At 41.2% G+C, this 12,947-nt stretch overlaps 1 protein-coding gene across 4 annotated transcripts in view; it reads right to left on the bottom strand.

Moving 5' to 3' along the window:
* Positions 1-12,947, bottom strand: part of ARHGAP6 (Rho GTPase activating protein 6) — a 474,790-nt gene that overhangs the window by 86,067 nt on the left and 375,776 nt on the right. The window lies entirely within an intron of this gene.

Here is a 12,947-nt window from a genome sequence, read left to right on the forward strand (position 1 = left end):
GGAAGCCTCGGGTAAAACCCGGGAGAGCATGATAAAGCACATAGGACGCTTTCTTTGTGTAGGGCCAATTCTCAACTCTTAGATTATATTTTAAAACCACAGGCGTCTTCATTTTCCTAACACTAGGAAAAAAACTTTGAAAAAGGAAAAGATTTCATTCTCTTTTATACTGAGCATAACACATGCTCTGAATTTTATGCTCTTTGTGGAACAATAGTCCTTGAGAAGTTGTTCATTTCCTGAACAGAGGGTGTGGAGAGCAAGAGTGGATGTAATGTTCCTCTCCAGACCAGACTTACTTGATTCCACTCTTAGACTAGGGACATGTTTAAGAGGGTGCAGGTGGGAGTTGGGGGTGGCGGGGAGAAATCCATAAAGAGCAGAAAGAAAAGGAAAGATTTTAAAAACATGCCCCGATCGCTAACCACCTTGATCTCCATGTATGCCACATGGCACTGAGGCAAAAAAACAATTCAAAAAGACATTTTTGTTTTCCAGTCGATACAAAGTTATAGTTCTCTTGTGGTCTCAAGTGAATTCCAAATCTCACTGTGATTATAACTGACAAACTGAGAAATGATTTCATGGAACATCTTACTCAAAACTTAGAGATTTGGGTATGCTTTTTTACTAGGATTCTGTGAGGCTGATCATCCCTTGATATAAGCCACACACAGCTTCTGTTGCTGCTGGTATTTATTCAGCAAGAGAAAGGCATTTAGAAACAATAAAATACATCAGATGGTTTTCTTTACTAGAACAATTACACTCAAAGAGAAATTCTGAGTCAAAATTTACCTGTCACTACATAAACCTTCACCTCCGTCCACTACCCCAAAAACTCAGATGTTGAAAATAGTCATCATTCCAGCAGAGAGTGACTCATGTAATCTGGATACTTGCTAATGGAATTTAGACCCTCATTTAATGTATTTCATATAATATTTCACATGAAATTGATAAATATGCAATTCATTTGTCATTGCTAGGCAAGTGATCTTTTAGGTTATGAATACATGAAAACGACACGTAGTTCTCATTGTGAGCTTTCTAAGTGCTCACAATGCTTTTTCGAAGCATTTTATGGGTGTTGCTTCATTAACTGCTAAAAGAATTATAACGAGTGGGTTATATTACATCCCATGTTACAGATGAGGAAACAGAAGTTCAGGGAGGCTGTAAAGATTCGAAGCTTGTAAGTACTGCAGCTGTGATCCCAACCACTATGAGGCTTACAAATTAACTGGATGGCAAAGCCACAGCCCACAGCCCACACTAGTCAGGGCCATGTCATAAGTGTCTCATGAGAAACAGACACAGCAACTTAACAAGAATGATTACCTAAGACTGGAGCGGCCTGTTAAATCAATTATTTAATGGTCAGGTCAACAAATGTTTCCTAAGAAAGTGACTATTTCTTTAAGTGAACAATCTCAAATAATCTCAAGAGACAACGTCTTGGGAAATCCCTAGTCTAAGAGTGGAATCAAGTAAGTCTGGTCTGGAGAGGAAATTCAGAAATAATGGAGAAGTCGTGTATCTCTGGCATTCTTTGGAAAAATGCAGTCAAGCCAGAAAAACGAAGGGTGAAGATAAAGAATCTTCTTTTAATTAAATATCAGCCCCTCTTTAAGTAGAACCCATAAGATGCCAAAAAGTCACCCAAACGGCCTTAGAAATAAATATCGGGAAGCAATGAAAAGGTCCAATCCACGGAAGAGCTTGCTAACCAAAACGCCTAGAATACCACAGCGATCCTTTATCCATTTGACTCTTCATTAGGCAAGGGCGCCATGCAACAGCCTCCAGCTTCAGAATCCATGCCCTTAAGTATTCACTCCACCTTCTTCTTTGGCCCTTCTTCTGCATTATTTCTGTGTAAGCCATCAGGGACATTTTGCACATTCAGGGCAAAAATATTATAGAACCACTCTGTGGTTCAAACTCTTGGGGTGAGTACATTCCCAATGACAACACTCTTTTGCTTAAAACCCTCCGATGTCTTCTCTATAGCTCCGGGACAAAGCCCGCCTTCCTTAACATGGCATCATCCACTGCCACGTGTGTTGATTTAAATGGAGTAAAATCAAGTAGTCACTGCACAACAACAAATAATAACAAAAATGATAATAACAGAAATGTACTGAGCATGTATTAAGTACTAAGCAGTGTACATGGGTCATGTGTTTACTCCCTTCCAGAACTCTATGATACAGAGGAGGGGATGGAGACACAGAAACAGAGGAAAAGGCTGATGGGCGGCTCACAGACTCTTGCACTCTTTCCTAGCCTCCTCCGCAGGTAGTAGCAGTCATATGACTAAGCTCTAGCCAACGACTGTGGGAGAAAGCGATAAGCTTCACTTCTGGCCCATGAAAGCCTGGAGACAATAGTTCTCAGAGCTACATGTGGCAGTCCCAGGCAGAAACCACACTTCTCAATATTCACGTCCTAGCGTCCCTGCCCTTCAGTCCCTGCTGGCCCTGTGGTTTGCCTGAAGCAATCGAACGTGGCAGAAATGATGCGGAGGTTATTCTGGACCGAAGACTTAAGAGGGCCTGGCAAATTCTGCTTTTGCATCCTTGGGACCCTCCTTACCGCCATGTCCTAAGTCTGGCTACTGTGTTGGAGAGACCATGTGGAGAGAGACTGTAAAGCTCAGCTGTCCCAACGTCTCAGTGAAATCCAGCCTCCAGCCAACCTCCCGTTTGCGTAAAGCCTCCTAAGCGACCACTGTCAAGCCCAGCTCTGACCACAGAACCACGAGCAAATAAAATGGTCGTTGTTTTAAGCACCAAGGTTTGGGGCAGTATGTGATGCAGCCACAGATACCCAAATCAGCATCTTCCTGTGGTGAAGAGAGCAGAGCCCAGGTCCTCGAACCCGTGTTTGAAGTATAGCCATCCCAGCAGTTGTGGACACAGGGACAACGTGAGGGAGGAATACACTTGCACGGTGGGAATTGGGGATGTACGTGATGTAGCAGCTAACCTTACCTTCCTTAACCTAAACCATCTCACTCTGGAGTCCTAGACCCTGGAACCTCTCCCGTACGTCTCCCCACTGAACCGCCTAACAGCTCATTCCTTGACTTTCTACATTTTCACGTGGAAAGAAAGTAGCTGGTCAACTGGATGATAAAATAAAAACTAATCTTTATAAATCATTTTGCAGATTATGTAGAAAGTCTTTTATGAGCAAGTAGATAAATGTATGTCTAATGGCATCCTTCAGTTTTTAAATAATATACAGTCCATATTTAGAAACAGGTGATGCTTTTATCTTTCAGAATTACAACTCCATCTGATAAAATGGCATAATGAAATTTCATTTAGATTACATTCATTACTGATAAATTGGTCCAATTAACCTCTTTCGACCAAGACCATAGAATTGGCACTTAAGGTCTTAATGTTTTCTGATTATACATTAAAAATGCAAATCGTGAAGGATATTTTAGTCCTGCTACTACCTTAAAGCACACAATGAAAATGTGGTATCTTTTAGTTTAATTATCTATCAGACCCTACCTTTGGATTGATCAGAACTTGCGGAGGTGGGGTGCCAAGTAACAAGCACAGAAGGGAGACTCTGCATTCTCTTGCTCCTGTCATTTGCTTCTTTAACCGTAGCTCTCTCTGTCCTCTCCTGGCCCCAGCACTTGACCTTGGTCTAATCTCTAGCATCCTCCTGCTACTACTGTGACCCATTTGTAGGGAGAGTGAATTTTAGATCCTTCAGATCTAAAAACCTACCATCAAAGCAAAGTATTAGGTAACTGGAAAGTTACTGAAGGCCACAGATCCGAAACAGTCAAAACCATAATAAAGAACATCTAACAGCTAGTGCTCGTTGCCTCCATGGATACTTGCTATATGGTCAAGGAGGCAGATAATAGGATTCGCCCCGTTTTGCAGAGGAGAAAACGGAGACAAAGGGAACTTAAATAACTCGCACGACTAGGGAGTAAGGAGTGCAAACCTAGGTGGTCTGTTTCCAAATGCAACGGGTTTAACCCTTAGGCTACATCCCAGGGAGCCAGTGACCTTTATTTTTTTTCATTGAATTCCTTATGGACTGAGTGTCCAAAGGAAAAAAAAAAAAGAAGAAGAAGAAGAAAAGCTGTTGAGGCAACTGCCTCCAGAAGCAAGGGGAGGGACTGGGGTTTGTTTTCAGGAAAGAGGAGCAGGCATTTTAGAAAACTTCCGGAGTGTCGGATCCTTTGCCAGTAGGAATACGCACCCTACATTTTGGGGCAGAGGTGTAACACGAGGAAAGGGGTGCTTGAGGAAAGGTGAATGAGGCAGAGTGGTGCAGAACAGATAGGAAGGGGCTAGTGAGAGCGAGCAAACCGGGAGGTCTACAGTGTGAGCGGTAAATGGAGGCCCCACGCACGACATCGACTGACAAAACAAGGCTTCCGGCAGCCATAACACAGGCACCCCTTAGGGAGGCTTTCTTTAGGAGAGTCCCTCAATTTTTCCAAGAAATGTGGATCCCCAGGGAGGCAGGTCCAGTATTGTACTTGGAGAAATGCCTTCGGGGGGAAGTGAGAAATCCGCGTGTCATTTTATGTGTCAGGGAGGGTAGACCTAGAAAAGAGCATTCTCTTCCGGTTCTCACAGACACGCATGGACATGATGTCACCAGCTTTCGTACGCCGCAGAGAGTGGCCCTTCTTCTGCAGGCTGCGCCTTCTACCCCCGTTGCGAGGAAAGCTGAGTTCTAAGAATGAATGCTGCAGGTTTCACCCAAACAAGGCACTCAGCTGAGAGGACACTCGTTTTGGGGAAGATGTCACAGGGAGGCTCTGCAGAGCAGGTCATTTATTCAGACCTGGGCGGATCCACTGCTCACTAAACCAGGAATGCATTTGGGAACAAGATTATCTACAAGATACAGGGATGCTGAAGTAATGTTATGCCAAACTGGAGAACTCAATCCCCCATCAGATATTTCTAAATCAGCAGGAAATAAAGCAAGCCTTAAGGAGAGATGACTATCCTATTTAGGAGAGGGAAAACTCCACACTGGAAACTCATCGGCAAAACAAAATAGGCAACAACAGCAAATACCAAAGTGAATTCCGTTCTGGTTTCTCATTTCAACGCTACATTTGACAACGTTTTGTTTCATCAGTTGCACCTAACACTCCGCAAAGTCTCCTCTCACTGAGGGTTTTCTCTAACAAGAAAGGAAAACAACTTCGTACAGATTACGTTAGACTTAATAAACTCATTACCTGAATGAATTAATTTCGAGTATCACCAAATGTATGAACATCGGTTACCTCGGACCTGGGCCCAAAATGTGAGCTGTGACTGATCAGCCTCTCAGTTTCAGTTTAAGATAACTCATCTTCTTAAACTCGCTCAATAAGTAGTTCAAAATCAGCACGAATTGCTGTAATGCCTCAACCTGAATGGGAAAAAGCAACTTATACATTTCAGCCAAAGGTTGGTGGTTAACTCATCTAACTAAACCTTGAGTCGTTGAGCAAATGTGCAAGCAAGCTATTTCAAATAAAAATATATGCATCTGCATTGCTAGACTGCAAAAAGAGTCCAGCTTTAATGATATTCTTGGAATATTTGCTTCAAAAGCAAAATTAGTTCCGGTGCAAGTGGCAATAAATGTTAGAACAAACTCTGTAAGGACCAACAGTTCTCTAACCTGGTTGCACATTAGAATTACTTGGTGCATACCTCAATTAAAAGAAAAAAGAAAAAGAAAAGAATTACTTGGTGTGGTTTTCAAAAAATACCCATGCCCACGCACCCCTCCAGACCAGCGAGGTCCAATAGACCTTTCTATGATGAATGGAAAATTTTTGTTTGTCCTGTCTAATATGGTGGCCACTGGCGACCCGCGGCTGATGAGCACTTGAGATGTGGCTAGTGGAATGGAATCATTTAATTTTTAGTTTTCTTAAGTCTTCATTGATTTAAATGTAAATACCTGTAAATGTAAATGGCTAGCGGCTACTGTATTGGACAGCGCAGGTATAGAGCAAAACAACTAGACTCTTTAGTGTTGGGGCTCGGGCTTTGGTAGGTTTACAAAGCTCTCTGGGGGATTCTGGTGAGCAGTCCAAGATGAGAACCACTGCAATGGCCTGGGATTAAGGAAACCAGCATGGTGGCAAATTCCTTGCTCTTCTTCCTTTTTCTCCAAATTCCACGAAGCATTTGCCACGGACCTTTGCGCTCTCCCTCCTGCTTCCACACCTCCCCTCTCGAACCCTCCATACTTCCCTGTGATAGGTGCTCTATCTCTATAGTCCTTCATCCACTGACCCTGACAGATTTCTCTGACGCCAGGGGCAGATTCTTACCCTTTTCCCTTCTCTTTCACTGGCAGCAGAAATAAAAACCTAATAATACTACCGATTGGGAATTAAATCCCCCAACTTGTGCACCCATAATTTAAAACTGTTTTTCCTTTGTTCAAGTTTGATCCAGATGCCACTTTCTACGATTTCCACCACGGATGCCACAGGGAATATGTCTAATGGTTGGGCGGTTTGGGGGCAGTGTGATAAGCAGGTCTCATGTGCTCATTTGCAGCTGTGTCCTTCCAACGGGACACAGTGTTACAGCACCGTGGCCGCACGGAGGGCTCTGCGGTCTGACTGCCTTAAAGTCCAGCTCGGCCCACAACTAGCCACGTGGGTATCTAACCATTCTCAACCTCAGTTACCTGCTCCGGGAAGTGGAGATAAAGTGTCCTGTGGGGAAGGTGGAGCAATGCATGTCATTTGCATGATGAATGAGACACGGGTGACACACCCACTGTCCTACAGCCAGATTTGGAATCCCGCCCCCACCCTCCCCACAACACACACACACAATTTTGTGGTGAGTAAAACAAATAGCAGGGCAAACTTTTCCGGAGGAAGTCGTGGAATTCCTAAAAGCATCCTCTAAGCACGTGATTAATTAATGTGGCAATATGAAGACCATTTAGAACGTGGTTAATGAGGAAAAAAAGAATATGCTAATGTGATTTTTAAAAAATATTCAACTGACTTATTTTAACGAGTCTTCATTTTTATTGACTCATTACCAGTTAAAATTTTTTTTAAAGATTTTATTTATTTATTTGACAGAGAGAGACACTGTGAAAGAGGGAACACAAGCAGGGGGAGAGGGAGAGAAGCAGGCTTCCCGCTGAGCAGGGAGCCTGATGCGGGGCTCGATCCCAGGACCCTGGGATCATGACCTGAGCGGAAGGCAGATGCTTAATGACTGAGCCACCCAGGTGCCCCTCATTACCAGTTAAGATTAATGGAACAAGGAAGGGTGTGCTAATACACATCACCTTATTCATAAAAATGGTAAGACTCAGAATTCCAGAGTTCAGTGATAGCAACAGGAAGAGCATACTGTACAATTTTCAGGCACATAAGACCTCGTCGACCTTTCTGTAAATCTAAACGGCCGTAGCCTGACATGTCCCAATGTTGTTTTCACTCACAAGCAGTACTGATTTATGTTCACATTTTCTACACTGACTTTTGCTGCCTTCTTCCTTATTAAATATCCATCTATGGGTAGAACAACTTTTTAATGTAAAAAAATACAAAATTACAGCCCATTAGCACCATGAGAGTTTGGAGTCAACACAACTATTAATGGTAAGCCTTGCTCATCGGTGACTCGCAGTACAGATAAGCTAAGCTGGGAGCTATGCTCCATCCCCAGGAGATTTAGATATATGAGAAATAACTAACATTTCTTGTGGATGTACATATGTACGCATCATTATTCCTAGCCCTAATTATGTACTCCCTGCTTTAATTGTTAAATAACTTTATGAGGTAAGGTCTATTGATACGTACCCATCTCACAGATGAAGAAATCAAAGGCCAGGAGGTTAAATAACTCGCCCAAGGCAATAGAATGCAAGTGACAGAGCGAGGATTCAAAATCATAGGCCTTAACCCCAGGGTTTGGGGTCTTAACCATCACCCTATGCTACTTCCCTGTGAGTACCATACCTTTCTCTCAAGCAGTGGCAAGGTATGACTCATCAGAATGAAATCCTCTCTCATTTCATTTTCCTACAAAGTAAAATTCCGAAGTCTGTAAATTATCTATTATGAGTAATATTACTTCTAACACATTGAGTGAGGCATGACTTGACCTTGAGATGCCAACTGTTGATCTACAGCAGGGATGGACAAAGTCCAGCCCCAGCCATATCTAGCCTCCCGCCTGTTTTTATAAACTAGAGCCCAGGCAGGCCCACTTATTTCCATCTTGTGTGGGGCTGTGTCCTGACACAAGGGCAGAGCTGAGAGGTTGCACTAGAGATGTATGACTCCCAATGCCTATAACATCTATGGTCTGGCCCTTTACAGAAAAAATTTGCTGACCTCGTTCTTGACCCACTGAAAAATCACCGGACAAGTAGTACGGGAAATGATGGAGTTTCCTAGGGCGTTTCCCTGTTTCAAACAGCAAGGGAACTGCCCCTTTTTACAACGATCATTACAACATAAACATATGTATGTATGAGCAGATGGGTCGATAGAGATCGCTCAACAGCTTATTTTTCCTACATGTTTCTTTTAAGGATCCAAATGACCTAGATGCTTAAGATGTGTAGGGAATCACTTGTGATGTCTCACGGAGAGAAGCAAGAGGAGGACTGGGAATGTTTAAATGTCACTTATTTTTCCAGAAAACTCTAACTTCCTATGATACCTCCCTTCTATCTAATCATCACATTCACCACCACCCCTGCCCCCCCGCCCCCACATTTCAGCTATTTTCTTGACTCTGATTTAAACATCAATTCTCTGCATTTGGGCCTTTTCTCTCTCGCTGGACTGTACATTCTGGAAGGATAGACACAGCACTTAGAAGAAATAGCACTTGAGCTTTGTGCTTTTGCATATCTGTTGGTTGGAAGAAAGCTCTTGGGAAAGAACACTTCTGCGTCTATATAGAAAACTATTTGTGTCTATTAGCATGGAAACAAGACCAGCGGGTAATATTTATATTTAGGACGTTTGTTCTAAAGTAACTAAAATCACTTCCAGTAAAAATGAAAAAAAATCTTGCTTCCTGGCCTTTACTATCAAGTGTCAAACCATGTAAGAGGGACATGTGAACAGAGAGAAACTAATTTGCAGAATGACACAAAATGCCAGGTATGACATAAAAACAAACCATCTGAACTTACTGGAACAGATCTTGAGTTTTTAGTTGCCATGTTTCAGACTTTTTTTCTGGAAATGTTTTCTTCTAAATATACTACTTTTAAAATGATAAAAAGGGGGGCGCTTGGGTGGCTCAGTTGGTTAAGCGACCGCCTTCGGCTCAGGTCATGATCCTGGAGTCCCGGGATCGAGTCCCGCATCGGGCTCCTTGCTCAGCAGGGAGTCTGCTTCTCCCATTGACCCTCCCCCCTCTCATGCTCTCTCTCTCTCTATCTCATTCTCTCTCAAATAAATAAATAAAATCTTTAAAAATAAATAAATAAATAAATAAATAAATAAATAAATAAATAAATAAATAAAATAATAAAATGATAAAAAGGGGGCGCCTGGGTAGCTCAGATGGTTAAGCGTCTGCCTTCGGCTCAGGTCATGATCCCAGGGTCCTGGGATCGAGTCCCACGTCGGGCTCCTGACTCAGCGGGGAGTCTGCTTCTTCCTCTCCCTCTGCCTCTCCCACTGCTCATGCTCTCTCTCTCTGTATCTCTGTGTCTCAAATGAATAAATAAAATCTTTAAAAAATAAATAAATAAAATGATAAAAAGTGTTTCACAGACCTGGCTAAATGTTTTTTGCATAAGGAAAATAATGCTTCCTTTGAGCAATGAAACATACAGGAACTGAAGTTTTTCAAAAATAAATATAGTAATATATGATGGGGGCTTCGAGAGTTGTAATTAATGGGTGCATTTTTAATAGACTTTATTTTTTAGGGCAGTTTCAGTTTCACAGCAAACCTGAGTAGAAGGTACAGGTATTTCCCGAATATTCCTTGCCCCACACATGCACAGCCTACCCCACTATCAACATCCTCCCCTGAGGGGACATTTGTACAACTGATGAACCTACACTGACACGTCATCATCACCCAGAGTCCACAGTTTACATTAGGGTTCACTCTTGGTGTTGCATGTTCTATCAGTCTGGAGAAATGTATAATGCCATGTATTTATAATCATAGTATCATACAGAGTATTTTCACTGCCCTAAAAATCCTCTGCGCTCTACCTACTCATCCCGCTCTCCCTTCTAACCCCTGGCAACTACTGATCTTTTTATGGTCTCCATAGTTTTGCCTTTTCCAGAATGTCAGATACTTAGAATCATATAGTATGCAGACTTTTCAGATTGGCCTCTTTCCCTTAGTAATGTGCATTGAAGGTTCTCCCACGTTTTTTCATGGCTTGATAGCTCATTTCTTTTTAGCACCAAATAATATTCCACTGTCTGGATGTGCCACAGTTTATTTATCCATTCACCTTCTGAAGGACATCCTGGTTGCTTCCAGGTTTTGGCCATGATGAATAAACATCCATGTGCAGGTTTTTGTGTGGACATAAGTTTTCAGTTCCTTTGGGTAAATACCAAGGAGTGTAATTGCTGGATAGTATGATAAGAGTATATTTAGTTTTGTAGAAATTGCCAAACTGTCTTCCAAAGTGGCTGCGCCATTTTGTATGCTCACCAGCAATGTACCAGAGATCCTGTTGCTCCATATCCTCATCAGCACTTGATGTCATCAGTGTTCCAGGTTTGGGTCATTATAGTAGGTGTGTAGTGGTATCTCATTGTTGTTTTAACTTGCATTTCCATGATCACATATGACTTTTCATGTGCTTATTTGGCATCTGTATATCTTCTTTGGTGAGGTCTGTTAAAGTATTTGGCCCATATTTTATCTTGTTGTTGGTTTTCTTATTGAGAGTTTTAAGAGTTCTTTGTATATTTTGGACAATAGTTCTTTATCAGATATGTATTTTGTGAGTATTTTCTCCCTGTCTGTGACTTGTCCTCTTATTCTTTTGACATTATCTTTCAGTGAGCAGAAGATTTTAGTTTTAGTAAAGTCCAGCTTATCAATTATTTATTTCATGGACTGTGCCTTTGGTTTTGTTATCTAGAAAGTTATCACCATACCCAAGGTCATCTGGGTTTTCTCCTGTGTTACATTCCAGGAGTTTTATAGTTTTGCATTTTACATTTAGGTCTGTGATCCATTTTAAGTTAATTTTTGTGAAGGGTACAAGGTTTATGTCATGATTTTTTTTTTTTTGGGTATGTGGATATCCAGTTGTTCCAGCACCACTTGTTGGAAAGACTATCTTTGCTGCATTGTATTACCTTTGTTCCTTTGCCAAAGATCAGTGACTATATTTACGTGGGTCTATTTCTGGGCTTTCTATTCTGTTCCATTGATCTATTTGTCTATTCTCCTGCCAATACCACATTGTCTTGATGCCTGCCATTTTATACTAAGTCTTGAAGTCAGGCAGTGTCAGTTCTCCAACTATATTTTTCTCCTTCAATATTGTGCTGGTTATTCTGGGTCTTTTGCCTCCTCATATAAACTTTAGAGTCATTTTGCCAATATCTATAAAATAGCTTGCAGGGATTTTGATTGGAATTGCCTTGAATCTATAGATCAAGTTGAGAAGAACTGACATCTTGACAATATTGAATCTTCCTATCCATGAACATGGGATATCTCTCCATTAATTTAGCTCTTTGTTTTTATTCATCAGAGTTTTGTGGTTTTCCTCATATAGATGTTGTACATATTTTGTTAAATTTTTGCCTAAGTATTTCATTTTCAGGGGTGCCTGTAAATGGTATCGTGGTTTTAATTTCAAACTCTACTTGTTCATTGCTGGTACATAGGAAAGCGATTGGCTTTTGTATATACAACTTTGTATGCCACAACCTTGCTATAATTACTTATCAGCTCCAGAAGGTTTTTTTGCTGATTGTTTCATATTTTTTACATAGCTAATCACATCATCTGTGTGGAGATCCAGGAGGTAAAACCCACAAAATTGTAAGGGTCTCCTGATGACTGGTTCTCCCTGGAGTTTTTAACTCTCAGAGTTTTCCACACTGAGCCTCCAGCAATTCATCAATTACAGTTCAGGTTTCCCCTACCCTGGCACTGGCTCCTTTGGAGATTGCTGGTCCAATTAAGTTTGATTCTCTATATTCACCTTTCGGTCTCTCTAATTTTTAGAGGCAGCAGTTTGCCCTATGACCTCACTTCTCCTATGGATCTAAGAAGAGTTGTTGATTTTTCAGTTTGTTCAAACTTGTACTTGTTCAGACTTGTACTTGAAGTGGTGGCTTCTAAGCTTCTATGTCCCAGACCAAATACCCAAAGTTCTGATGCAATTTTTTTTTAGATAAAATTTACATACCATAAAATTTACCATTTAAAGTATATGATTCAATGGGGTTTTTTTTAGTATATTCACAGATTTATGCAAACATTACCATTATTTAATTCCAGAATACTTTCATCACCCCAAAAAGAAACCCTAAACCAATTAGTAGTCACTCTCCATTCTCTTCTCAACCCAGGCCCTGACCACTGTTAATCTATTCTATGTTTCTATGGACTTGCCTATTTTTTACTTTTAATGTAAGTGGAATTATACAATACATGGCCTTTTGTTTCCAGTTTCTTTCTCTTAGCATGTTTTCAGGGTTCATCCATGTTATAGCATGTAATAGTACTTCATTCCTTTTTATGGTTGAATAATATTCATTGTATGGATATACCAAATTTTGCTTTATCACTTATTAGTCAGTGGACATTTGGGTTGCTTCCACATTTTGGCCATTATGAATAAAGCAGCTGTGAATATTCATGTACAAATTTTCATGCAAACCTATGTTTTCCATTCTCTTGGGTATATGCCTAGGAGTGGAATTGCTGGGTCATGCGATAACTCAA

The sequence above is a fragment of the Mirounga leonina genome, unplaced genomic scaffold, assembly GCF_011800145.1.
Source record: "Mirounga leonina isolate KUSES-001 unplaced genomic scaffold, KU_Mleo_1.0 Mir_268, whole genome shotgun sequence".
NCBI classification, from domain to species: domain Eukaryota; kingdom Metazoa; phylum Chordata; class Mammalia; order Carnivora; family Phocidae; genus Mirounga; species Mirounga leonina.